At 43.0% G+C, this 13,768-nt stretch overlaps 1 long non-coding RNA gene across 1 annotated transcript in view; it reads right to left on the bottom strand.

The window, feature by feature from the left end:
* Positions 1–374: 374 nt before the first annotated feature.
* LOC148148746 (uncharacterized) overlaps positions 375–13,768 on the bottom strand; it is a 45,065-nt gene continuing 31,671 nt past the window's right edge. Inside the window, exons 2-3 of the long non-coding RNA XR_015758564.1 lie at positions 3,409–3,493; positions 375–1,425 (exon numbers count right to left, since the gene is read on the bottom strand). This is a non-coding gene — a long non-coding RNA (uncharacterized LOC148148746). The remainder of the gene's footprint in view (positions 1,426–3,408; positions 3,494–13,768) is intronic.

Below are 13,768 nucleotides of genomic sequence, written 5' to 3'. Positions count from 1 at the left end.
AAATTCCTCTCATCTCCAGCTCAGTATCGTAAGATTATTTAAAATTTGGTTTTATCAGTCATCCATGAGATGCAAGCACTGGTCATTATTTATTGTCCATCTCTAATAGCCCCTGAGAAGGTGAATTCCTTTCTTGAACTGTTGCAGACCATGGATTGCAGATACAACCACAATGCCGTTTGAGAGGGAGTTCCTAAGCTTTACCCAATTGACAAGACTTGAGTCTCACCTTGGGATGGACTCTTTCATTTATTCTTCTAAGAAGTCACACACCACCAGGTTATAGTCCAACAGGTTTATTTGAAAGCACAAGCTTTTGGAGTAGTACCCCTTTGTCAGGTGAGAAGGTGCAGACAAAGATAAAGGTTGAAACTTTATTGCTGGAACAGCACAGCAGGTCAGGCAGCATCCAGGGAACAGGAGATTTGACGTTTCGGGCACAGGCCCTTCTTCAGGAATGAGCAGAGAGTGTTCAGCAGGAGAAGATAAAAGGTAGGGAGGAGGGACTTGGCACCCTAATATATGAAATGTCCAACCACAAGGGTGATAACAGTAGGGAAGAAGCTTTTCTTGAATCTATTTTCTACATTTTGTATCTTTGGACCATTGGAAGAGGGTATAACCGGGGAGGGAGGGGTCTTTGATTATGTTTGATGCTTTCAGCAGGAAGTGTAGACAGAGTCAATTGAAGGAAGGCTGGTTTTCATGATGAACTGAATAGGAAAACCCACCAGATCTTGCTCCTAACAAGCAAATAACAGCTGGAATTTTTGTCTGACAATTTTCCAGGAGACCGATATCCCACCTTGCCACAGTGCCCCATCTAATGTCTCTATATATCAGTGGCACAACAATGAGGAATTGCAGATGTTATGAGCCCTTGTCTTTTTAAATTGTAGAGGTCATGGTTTGGAAGGTGTTGTTGAAGGACCTTTGGTGAATGTTGCAGACTGTCTTGTAGATAGTGCATAGTGCTGTAACTGAATGTCAGTAGTGGGAAGAGTGGATGCGGTGCTGATCAAGCGGGCTGCTTTGTCCTGGATGGAGTTGAATTTCTTGAGTGTTGTTGGAACTGCACTCATCCAGGCCAATGGGGAGAACAGTTGATTCATTGATGGTAATGCCATTGAAGACCAAGGGAAGATGTTTAGATTTTTCTTTGTTGGAGTTGGCCTTTGCTTGGCACTTGCGTGTTGTGAAGGTCACTTGTCAGCCTGAGTCTGGATATTGTCCTTGTCTTGCTGCGTTTAGACATGAATGGCATTGGTACCCAAGGTATCACAAGTTGTACAAAACATTATTCAGTCAATCAGTGAACATTTCCATTTCTGACCTTATGATGGAGAGAAGGTCACTGATGAAGCAGCTGAAGATGGTTTGATATGGGACACAACTCTGAGGAACTCCCGCAGAGATGCCTGGAGCCTGTAAGATTGAGCAAAAATCCACATCATCTAAAATACTGGACAAGCCACTGGACTTTCCTAACATCTAAAACACTAGACAAAATCCTGAGCTCAGGCTGCAATGAATGCACACAGAGCCAGTATGTTTTCTGTCTGGGACTATTGTTCAGCCTGGAATTTCAATGCACATCTTCACTCCAACAGAATAATCAACCAAACCTATCATTCCAGACTGAGACTAATGTTTACACATTAGGCTATCCACCACAGAGAGTATGGGGCCTACACAGATACCAACCATTCATCTTCAATCAAAATACATTCACACATGCTCTTAATTATTGGGAAGCCAACTGACCTCATAGGGAACACCAGAAACACAATGGCAAGCACGATGCCTAATAAGAGGCCTACAATTGCAGGCCCCACTCTCACTTGAGGCAGCTATTCCTTAGCAGTGATCCCTGTCCCTAGCAGGCATTCCAAGGAGCTGTTCCCCAGGAGGCATTCCAAATAGCTATTCCCAGAAGAAAAACTCCAACACTACTTCCAGGGGCTATCTCTAGAAGGGTGATCCTGACAGCGATTTCAAGAGCTACCGACGCAGGCCTGTTCTGAACCAGGGAAACCAACGGCAACTAACCATGACCAACAGACCTAAGAACCAACAACTTCAAAAACCTCTGACCCAACCAACATCACAAGGTTTCAGACATATCCTGAGGTGAAAACCCAACCCACAAGATCATTAGAAAGTAAGGAAAACCAAATACTCATTCAGTGCATCCAATAGGCATCCTGCTGCATCAGCTGACTCAACTCAGACTAAAGGCTTACACCGTCAGAAGTCTTCATCCAGGCACCAGGTACAGCAAGCGAGAACAGCCAGCTGTACTTTAAAATTGCTGTCTACTTAATGGTGAGCTTAAACTTCCAAGACCCTGAATTTTCTGACCTAGCTAGGGAAAGAGGAAGGTGAGTGATGAGAGTGCTTAGGACCCCAAGGGTAGGAAGCCAGATTAAAGTTTCTCTAATTAAAACTGTTGTTTAGTTCTGATAATGTTTAATCTGTGTTTAATTTAATAGTGGATTTCATTTCTGTCTTCTGTATAATTGACAGTGTCAATTTCACTACTTATTGCATTTATCTTGATTTCCTGTATTATACTTACTTTTTTGTATTTAAATAAACACAGAGGTTTTTTTGCCCTGAGACACCTTCTTTATTTTATAATCCCTAACCAAGTCCAGTGCCTAGAACCAGGGATCTGGGGGCGATTTGAACAATCTAAAATCTGCAAATTACTGATTGCAAACCAGAACTCCAACAAGCCGAGATGCCTGACCTCTACCATCCACACCTAGCTTCCTCCAAATTAGGCATGACTCTGTGATTCCTATCGATTTCAGTTTTGCTAATCTTAAAGTCATATGCGTCAAATGCAGCTTTGATGCCAAGTTCATCAACTCTCCCCTTACCCCTGGAACTCAGTTTTTATGTATGCAACAAGGCTTTAATGTGATCAGATATTGAGTGAAACTGGCAGGGCACACACTGAGTCTGAGTGAGTTGCTTGTTGCTGAGATGTACTGCTTCACAGCATAGATGATGATACACTGAAGTAATCGGTCAGGTTGGGTTTTTCATACGCAGGATATACCTGAGCAATTTTCCACATTACCAGGTAGTTGTCAGTGTTGTAGCTGCACTGGGACAGCTTGGTTAGGGGCCTGGCTTGCTCCACAGCACACGTCTTCCATATTACTGCCAGGACTTTGAGTGCACCCATCATTATTGCAGAATCTAACGCTTTTAATTGATGTGCAATACCAGTGCAAGAAACTCTGATTTGTTAGTAATGGGATCATTTAGTTTTCTCCATTGTTTACAGCTTGCACATTTCAGCACAGAGGTATTCCTATTCTGTGCCTTCACAAAGTTGACACTTCAGTTCTAAAAGTAATTAGAATTAGAATTAGGTTTATTGTTATGTGTACTCACCTACACCAGTAGAGGAGTACAGTGAAAAGTGTGCAAAGTCACCCTTCACGGTGCCATCTTAGGTACAAGGTACCTCGGTACAAATCTTCAATACAAAAATAAAGAAAACAAGTCGCATTATCTTACAGTAATTCAAAGTATAAATTAGAAAATAACAAATAACGTTAAAAGGATTGCAGTCAGATAAACAAATTATAGATAATCATTATATTATATTACAGTCGATCAGCGTAGGTGCCTTCCACAAGTGGTCTGACCAAGCTCGCGAGCCGCTGACCGCCCGCAGTGGTTCCCAGTCCAACAACCATCCCTGCTCCACTTCACTAGATTTCAATTCCAGACTCTTATTCATTGAATTAAATTTCTCCCAGCTGCCATGGTGGTATTTCAACCCATGGATCCTGATTATGAGCCTGGTTCTCTGGCTTAAAGTCAGTGATACGACTATTACACCAGCACGTCTCTCGAAATATGAGCCTTGCTTTCCAATTCTGTCACTACTTGTGTGTAATTAACCCATATTACACTGTAACGTAAGTGATAAATCTTTCGAGGAGCAGTTGCCTAGGTAATTTCTGCGCAGTTTGATTTTAAATATTCATTTCTTTCAATCCCAAATCTATCATTACCCAGATAACATTTGCCTACTCATAAAAAGTCACATTGTAAAACAATTGGGATTCACCATCCATCTTCTTTACAATCCTCAATAGAAATGGCCGGTGACAGCTTGTTTTCCCTACACAACTCAATAAAGATTAATAATGGTGTCTGCTATCAGGCAACTAGTTCTGTGCCTCACATTTGACCTTGTACCTGTGCTTTTTTTTCACTTGGAGGATACTATCAGCAGTCTGCTGCGGTCTGGATGTGGCGCTGTAATCCTGTAATGAAATGCAACAAGTAATAATATTTCCATGGACTTTCCAGAGCTGTTTTCTGAGCATCGTCCTGTGAAATCTAAACTACAACAGTGCATATCTGAACTGTCAAGTGTGTGAGCCCTGGTGTTATACTGCTAACTGTTACATCTCTCTCATGGTCATCCGAGAGATTTGGCGGTTGAATTTTGAGCCACAGTTTTAATTTCTAGGTAGTACCACCTGCTAAAAGGATGACAGCTGTAATTAAAAAAAAAACACAGGTCCTAAAATCTGATGCGTGATGTTGTGCCGGCTAATCCTCCTCCCAAGGGTCTGTTGCTTTATCCGAAATTGGCAAGGATAAATGTGTCGTGGTGCTGTAACGTAAATTGTCATACCCATCTGTGATGGTATTACTGGCATGAATTGCATTAACAGGATGAAATCTCTTCCCAAGACTGGAAGACATGCATATTCTCAGCAGATGGTATGTAAGATTTGTGCACACAGCCAATTAAACCCGAGACATTAGGGAATGCAGTAATGGGAAATAATGTTTCTTCAGCTCAGTGATTTTGTGAAGCCTACAGTGCCATCTCCTTCTCAGTAACTCACTGATATCTTGAGACTTGACTTGAGAAATGGCTGATAAGCAGATACATTTGCTGTTTCTCTTTATCTATTCATGGGATATGAATACTGCTGTCTAGGCCAGCATTTACTGCCCATCCCCAATTGCCCTGGTGATGAGCTGCTTTCTTGAACTTTCTGATGAAGGGCTTTTGCCCGAAACGCCGATTTTCCTGCTCCTCGGATGCTGCCTGACCTGCTGTGATTTTCCAGCACCACTCTAATCTAAACTCTGGTTTACAGCATCTACAGTCCTCACTTTCGCCTGCTTTCTTGAACTGCTGAACTCCTTGGGGTGTAGCGTTGCTCATAGTGCTGTTTGAGTGTGCGGGTTATATCCTGGCTGTGGAACACTATAGATGGTAACTCAGGCAATAGCTTCATCAGATAAAAACCACACAACACCAGGTTATAGTCCAACAGATTTATTTGAAAGTACAAGCTTTCGGAACGCTGTTCCTTCATCAGGTAGCTAGTAGGGCAGGATTGTAGAGCACAGAATTTATATAAAATATCAAAATGTCATACGACTGATGCAATATATTGAACAAACCTAGATTGCTATTAAGCCTTTAATCACTCAGAAAGGGGATACAGGTTTCAATTGATTAATATGTATATCCAAGAATTTCCTTCAAGTCCATGGGGTGATTTTGCATTTGCAGATTTGTATTTGCAGAAACATTATATTTTGTTCAAAAAGCACACAGTCTCAAAGTAGTCACTCCATGTGATATTTTATAAATGCCTACTTTGAAAACAGAACCAGTCTGACTCAAGATCGGGATACAGACAGACTCTAACCTCACACTTTTAATGTATTGTCTGAGCTGAGATGTCACTTCTTTTATACTGACAAAACATTAACTTGTCTCAGGACTGTGACTTGAAAGAAGTTCGGGGAAAGAAGGTAGCTGGGATTGCGATAGGTAGGTGAAGGTGAAATGGGGGTGATGGTGATAGGTCAGAGAGGAGGGTGGAGCGGATAGTTAGGAAGGAAGATGGCCAGGTCAAGAGGGCAATGCCAAGTTGGAGAGTTGGATCTGGGATAAGGTTGGGGAGAGGGGAAATGAGAAAACTGGTGAAATCCACATTGGTCCCGTGTTGGAGGGTCCCAAGGTGGAAGGTGATGTGTTTTTCCTCCAGGTGTCAGATTGGCAGGATTTGGCGGTGGAGGAGGCCCAGGACTTGCATGTCCTTGGTGGAGTGGGAGGTGGAGTTGAAGTGTTCGGCCACAGGGTTGTTCAGTGAGTGTGTCCCAGAGATGTTCTCTGAAGCATTCCACAGGTTGGTGTCCTGTCTCCCCAGTGTAGAAGAGACCACCTCAAGAGCAACGGACACAGTAGATGACATGTGTGGAGGTGCAGGAAAATTTCTGTCAGATGTGGAAGGATCCTTTGGGGCCTTGGATGGAGGTGAGGGAGAAGGTGTGGACGCAGGACAAACCTCATTTTAGTGGCTTAATAATCATACTGTGTCAAACAGGACTGATCCCATGACAGCAAAAACTGTGGGAAAGTCCTCAGAGCCCGGATTAATTTGTGTCACCCAATGGACATCATTGAAACGAAAGACAACCCTTTCATTACCACATTCACATCTGCGTAACAATGCGGTGAGCGTTTTCTTGTAATAAAACTTCAGGAAAGATTGGTTGTTAACATTTTGGATGTCTGACAATCATGAGAGATGATATAGAAATTCAAGGTTTGTCTAAATATTCGTAGCTTGGGTGCCAGTAGTTGTGGGTATGTTCGCCGAGTTAGGAAGTTGGTTTGCAGATGTTTCACTCCTGTCCAGGTGACAACTCTCGTGTTCGGGAGCCTCCTGTGAAGCCCTGCTGTACTACGTCAGTTGGAACTTATTTGATTCAGTCCCACTGCTTCTGGTTGCTGGCTCGGTTGTTCCGGTTGTTATGAACAACCAAAACCGACAACTGGAAGCAGCGGAAAAGAAACCGAATAAATTCCAACCGACACAGTACAGCAGCACTTCACAGGAGGCTCCACAACACAGGGGATGTTACCTGGACAGGGGATGAAACATCTGCAAATCAACTTCCTAACTCAGCAAACATACCCACAATTACTGCATCATATGGAAATACAAATGTACAGGTTGATGTATAAATACAGATAATTTCTTCTCCTGCCTTATTCCACACATGGTGCCATCCAGATGTAGAGAAAAGGTGCAATGAGCTGCCAAATGGCTATCATTCTTGGAACTACCTCAAACTTCCCTGTTATCAAACTGGGAACTTGATACACATACCCTCTGTCACTTAGGCAAAAGTGAGGACTGCAGATGATGGTGGTTAGAGCCGAGAGTGTGGTGCTGGAAAAGCACAGCAGTTCAGGCTGCATCCGACGAGCAGGAAATCCGACATTTCAGGCAAAAGTCCTTCATCGGGAATGTCACTTCCCAAACGTTTGCATCTTGCTCTTAATTTCCTTGAATCTGCAACTCATCACCTGGTCACCTGGTTCAGTTAGCCAGAAAGTTACTTCAAGTTTTAATGAGAAAAGTTTTTTTTTCAAAAGACATTCAAAGTATCATTCTGCAAATCCTGTCAAACATCTCACCCTTCATTTTCCAGGAGAAACGTTACGATCTACATCCACAGTTAATGTGCTCTTTAAACCAAACAGGCTTAGAACCTAGAGATGTGAATTACATTAATTATCTGATTTACACTTGATTGTTGTAAATATATTAGCATTCTGAAGGGAATAGCACAATCGGATATAACCTGAGAGGTGTGAAAATCTCTGACCCTACTGTTCATTCAGGAGCTAAAGAAAGAACATGCCCTTAGAATCTTTTGAAGAAAGATTTCTGATGAGCTGAAGATAATAAGACCCATTCGAAAAGTAAAGAAAGCACTGAAATTCATTTGCAAGAGTGTTAAATGTAATAAGCAGAGGTGTTATATTAAGCTTCTATCTAAGTTGAACTATATTTGAAGTGCATCAAACTTTCTCAGAGGAAAACGTTCGGAAAATAAAACCGTAACGCTTGGCCATGGGTGTACAAGCCTGCCTCAATTTGTCCAGCTGAAAATGGAGGTGAGAGATTCTAGGACACTCATCTGAGAAGAGCAAGTGTGTTTCCCCAAGTATTCTAGCTAGCATTTAACCTTTCATCACTGAAAAACAGCTTATTTGCTCATTGTCCAAAGCTCCTTGACTAAACGTCCTCTGTCCAAATAGAGTTAAAAATCACACAACACCAGGTTATAGTCCAACAGGTTTAATTGGAAGCACACTAGCTTTTGGAGCGATGCTCCTTCATCAGGTGATTGTGGAGGGCTCGATCGTAACACAGAATTTATAGCAAAGATTGTAGTGTGATGTAACTGAAATTATACATTGAAGAATTGATTGTCTGTTAAGCCTTTCATCTGTTAGAATACACCCCAGTCCAACACCGGCATCTCCGAATCATGTCCAAATAGAGTGTAACATTTACCAAGTTGCAACAGGTGTCACTTAAACTACATCTTAAACAAATTATATCTTTCACAGATATCTTTCAACACTTAAATTCGGTTATTTTATGAATATACACTAAAATCGCACTTCCTCTGTCACCAGTGGATGCTGGCAGTGTGTGCACTATTTACAAACCCATTGCAACAATTGGCCAAAGCTTCTTCCCCAGCACCGTTGGGGAAAAATGGTTGTTGTGTGGTGAAGTCACTAGAATACTAATCTAGAAACCTAGAAATAAAGCTCAGGGTACACAGGTTCCAGTCTCACCATGGCAGTTCAGGGAATTTAAATCAGTAAATCTGGAATATAAAGCTCAGTAATGGTTATCATAACAAGCATAGGGACTGCAGATGCTGGAGATCAGAGTCAAATTCCTGATGAAGGGCTTATGCCCGAAATGTCCATTCGTCTCTTCCTCGGTTGCTGCCTGACCAGCTGCGCTTTTCCGGCAGCACACTCTCAACTCAGAACAAGTACTGTTGGTTGTTGTAAGGACAGATCTAGCTCATTGTACCCTTTTCATGGAAGAGATTCTGTTATCATGATCTGATCTCACTACATGTGCTTCTTACCTACACTGTCAAAAGATCCGATCAAAACTCTCAACTTAAAATGAGAATAAATGCTGGTCTTTTGTCAGAGAGTCCTATATCCCATTAAAGAATTGTTAAAAATCTCAAACATGTACCTATATCACCTAAAATGATAAGACAATAGATGCACAATATACCATCAGCTCCAAGTCATAGTGGGCGGCACGGTGGCATAGTGGGTGGCACAGTGGCATAGTGGGCAGCACAGTGGCAGAGTGGTTAGCACTGCTGCCTCACAGCCCCAGAGACCCGGGTTCAATTCCCATCTCAGGCGACTGACTGTGTGGAGTTTGCACATTCTCCCCGTGCCTGCGTGGGTTTCCTCCCACAGTCTAAAAATGTGCAGGTGAGGTGAATTGGCCATGCTAAATTGCCTGTAGTGTTAGGTGAAGGGATAAATGTAGGGGGAATGGGTCTGGGTAGGTTGCGCTTCGGTGTGGACTTGTTGGGCCGAAGGGCCTGTTTCCACACTGTAAGTAATCTAATATGTGTTAGATATATGTAATTTATTTGTGGATACTGGATATTTATTGGAATATTCTATTAAACAATAATGGGAGAGTACGTTGAAACCAATCTAAATATTGTGTAACCATAGGTATTCAGAGCAGTAGAGGCCATTTTACCCATTGAACCTGCCCCAATATTTAGCAAAAGTATGGTTGCCTTCACCAATACTCTGCTCTAGTCGTTCTCATACCTTTGTCTATAACTTCCTTTGTACATAAAAATTTAGCCACCTCTCTCCTGAATGATTTGGAGATGCAGGTGTTGGACTGGGGTACACAAAATTAAAAATCACACAACACCAGGTTAGAGTTCAACAGGTTTAATTGGAAGCACTAGCTTTCGGAGCGCTACTCCATCAGGTGGTTGCGGAGGACACAATTGTAAGGCACAGAATATATAGCAAACGTTTACAGTGTGATGTAACTGAAATTATACATTGAATAATACATTAATTGTTTGTTGAGGCTTTCATCTGTTAGAATACTATGATAGTTTCACTTCTTTCATGTGTAAATCACAAAACCTTTTTTTTAAAATGTTGCATTCTCCGGTTAACTGTAACAATGAGTGTTAGCTAGACAATATGTTGAAGGTATTAGCCCCCTGTGTTCTCTGTCTTTGTCATAATGTTTAGACTGATTGTAAACTAAAAAGTGAGATAACAGAGTTTTACATTAATTCATGCAGTTTTTGAGCAAAGTACAATGTAACTCTGCAAGTCCAAATTCACCCCACAAACGTACATGTATATGTATATATGTGTGCGTGCGTGTGTGTGTGTCTGTCTGGGTTGGGGGGTTGTGAGTGAGAGAGAGAGAGTGTATATGTGTGTGTATGTGAGTGTAGAGTGTCTTAAGTATGTGAGGAGGTGCATGTGTGAGTGTGGGAGTGTGTGTGTGTCTGTAAGAGTGTGTGTGTGTGCCTGGGGTGGGGGTTTGTGAGTGTCTGTGAGAGAGAGTGTATATGTGTATGCGTGAGTGTAGAGTGGTCTAAGTCTCTGAGAGGATGCATGTGTGAGTGTGGGAGTGTGTGTGCCTGTAAGGGTGTGTGTGAGTGTCTGCGTGCGTGTCTGAGTGCATGTCTGTCTGCGTGTATGTGTGTATGTGTGTGTGTAGGAGTGCCTGTGTGTGTATGTAGGAGTGTCTGTGTGTGTGTGTATAGTGCAATAGTGTTCACCTGTAATGTGACGTGAACACAAGGTCCTGGTTGAGGCCCTCCCTATGGGTACCGAACTTAGCTATCAGCCTCTGCTCGGCCACTTTCGTTGCTGCCTGTCCCGAAGTCCGCCTTGGAGGATGGTCACCCGAAGGTCCGAGGTCAAATGTCCTGGACCACAGAAGGAGGGAACACTCCTGTCTGTTGATTGTTGTGCGGTGCCCATTCATCCATTACCGTAGCCTTTGCTCGGTTTCCCCAATGTACCATGCCTCAAGGCATCATTGCCTGCAATGTATAAGATAGACAACATGGGCTGAGTCACATGAGTACCTGCCACGTACATGGTGGGAAGTGCCCCACGTGTAATGTCCATGTCCACACTCTGAAGCTGGAGAAGTGTAGCATTGTGAGGTTGTCTGTGGGTTTGCGGTAAAGTGTGATGCTGAGGTGTCCATCCTTGAAGGAGATGCATGTGTTCAAGAATGAGACAGATAGTAGAGAGTACTCCAGCTTCCACCCAAGACATATTAAACCAGCCATCCCCTATGGACAAGCCCTACGTGTACACTAGATCTGTTCAGATGAGGAGGAAAGTGACGGGCACCTGGAAGTACTCAGGGATGCCCTCATAAGTACGGGGTACAATGCTCAACTTATCGACCGCCAGTTCCAACGTGCCATAGCAAGGAACTGTAATGACAATAGATAATAGGAGCAGGAGTAGGCCAGTCTGCCCTTTGAGCCTGCACCACCATTCACTATGATCATGGCTGATCATCCTCAATCAGTATCCTGCTCCTGCCTTATCTCCATAACCCTTGATTCCACTATCTTTGAGAGCTCTATCCAACTCTTTCTTAAACGAGTTCAGAGACTGGACCTCCACTGCCTTCTGGGGCAGAGCATTCCACACACCCACCACTCTCTGGGTGAAGAAGTTTCTCCTCATTTCTGTCCTAAATGGCCTACCCCTTATTTTTAAGCTGTGTCCTCTGGAATCAACATGCTTCCTGCCTCCAGAGTGTCCAATCCTTTAATAATCTTATACGTCTCAATCAGATCCCCTCTCAGTCTTCTAAACTCAAGGATATACAAGCCCAGTCGCTCCAATCTTTCAACATAAGATAGTCCCGCCATTCCAGGAATTGACCTCGTGAACATACGCTGCACTCCCTCAATAGTCAGAATGTCTTTCCTCAAATTTGGAGACCAGAATTGCACACAATATTCCAGGTGCAGTCTCACCAGGGCCCTGTACAGCTGCAGAAGAACCTCTTTGCTTCTATACTCAATCCCTCTTGTTGTTATGAAGGCCAGCATGCTATTAGCTTTCTTCACTACCTGCTGTACCTGCATGCTTGCCTTCATTAACTGGTAAACAAGAACACCCAGATCTTTTTGTACTGCCCTTTACCTAACTTGACTCCATTTAGGTAGTAATATTCCTTCCTGTTCTTGCCACTAAAGTGGATAACCATACATTTATCCACATTAAACTGTATCTGCCATGTATCTGTCCACTCACCTAACCTGTCCAGATCACCCTGTAATCTCCTAACATCTTCCTCACATTTCACCCTGCCACCCAGCTTTGTATCATCAGCAAATTTACTAATGTTACTGTTAATACCATCTTCTATATCATTAATATATATTGTAAAAAGCTGACCTCCTCAGGAGACAGACACGTGCTGCAACCGACAGGGTACCCTTCATTGTTCAGTACTTCCCAGGAGCTGAAAATCTACACCATGTTCTTCATGACCTGCAACACATTATCAATGAGGATGAGCACCTCGCCAAGACCTTCCCCACACCTCCACTGCTCGCCTTTAAACAACAGCCAAACCTCAAACAGATCATTGTTTGTAGCAAGCTGCACGGCTTTCAGGACAACTCCATACAACTCTGTCATGGTAAGCGCTGCAAGATGCATCGTAGTTTGGACATGGATATCACCATTACACTTGGCGAAACTTCCCACCATGTACGTGGCAGGTACTCATGTGACTCAGCCCACATTGTCTATCTTATACGTTGCAGGCAAGGATGCCTTGAGGTATGGTACATTGGGGAAACCGAGCAAAGGCTACGGCAATGGAAGAATGGGCGCCTCCCAGTTGGGGAATACTTCAGTGGTCCAGGACATTCGACCTCGGACCTTCGGGTGACCATCCTCCAAGGTGGACTTCGGTGCAGGCAGCAGCGAAAAGTGGCCGAGCAGAGGCTGATAGCTAAGTTCGGTACCTATTGGGAGGGCCTCAACCGGGACCTTGGGTTCATGTCACACTACAGGTGGCTACTATTACACTATACACACGCACAGCCACTCCTACGTACACACAGGTACTCCTCTTCACACACATACAGACATACACACAGACACACATGTACACAGACATGCACACAGACACTCACACACACCCTTACAGACACACACACTCCCACACTCGCACATGCATCCTCTCAGAGACTTAGACCACTCTACACTCACATAAACACACATATACACTCTCTCTCTCACTCACAACCACCCCAACCCAGACAGACACGCACACAGACACACACACACATGCACACATATATACATATACATATACGTTTGTGGGGTGAATTTGGACTTGCAGAGTTACATTGTACTTTGCTCAAAAACTGCATGAATTAATGTAAAACTCTGTTATCTCACTTTTTAGTTTACAATCAGTCTAAACATTATGACAAAGACAGAGAACACAGGGGGCTAACACCTTCAACATATTGTCTAGCTAACACCCATTGTTACAGTTAACCGGAGAATGCAACCTTTTTAAAAAAAGGTTTTGTGATTTACACATGAAAGAAGTGAAACTATCATAGTATTCTAACAGATGAAAGCCTCAACAAACAATTAATGTATTATTCAATATATAATTTCAGTTACATCGCACTGCAAACTTTTGCTATAAATTCTCTGTCTGACAATAGTGTCCTCCACAACCACCTGATGATGGAGTGGCGCTCTGAAAGCTAGTGCTTCCAATTAAACCTGTTGGACTATAACCTAGTGTTGTGTGATTTTTGACTCCCTCCTGAATGTGCTGAATGCATGATCATCGATAGCTATCTATACAAA

The sequence above is a fragment of the Chiloscyllium plagiosum genome, unplaced genomic scaffold, assembly GCF_037043375.1.
Source record: "Chiloscyllium plagiosum isolate Xiang-an unplaced genomic scaffold, Cpla_swu_hap1 HiC_scaffold_11, whole genome shotgun sequence".
NCBI lineage: Eukaryota > Metazoa > Chordata > Chondrichthyes > Orectolobiformes > Hemiscylliidae > Chiloscyllium > Chiloscyllium plagiosum.
This window is presented reverse-complemented; position numbering and strand designations above follow the sequence as displayed.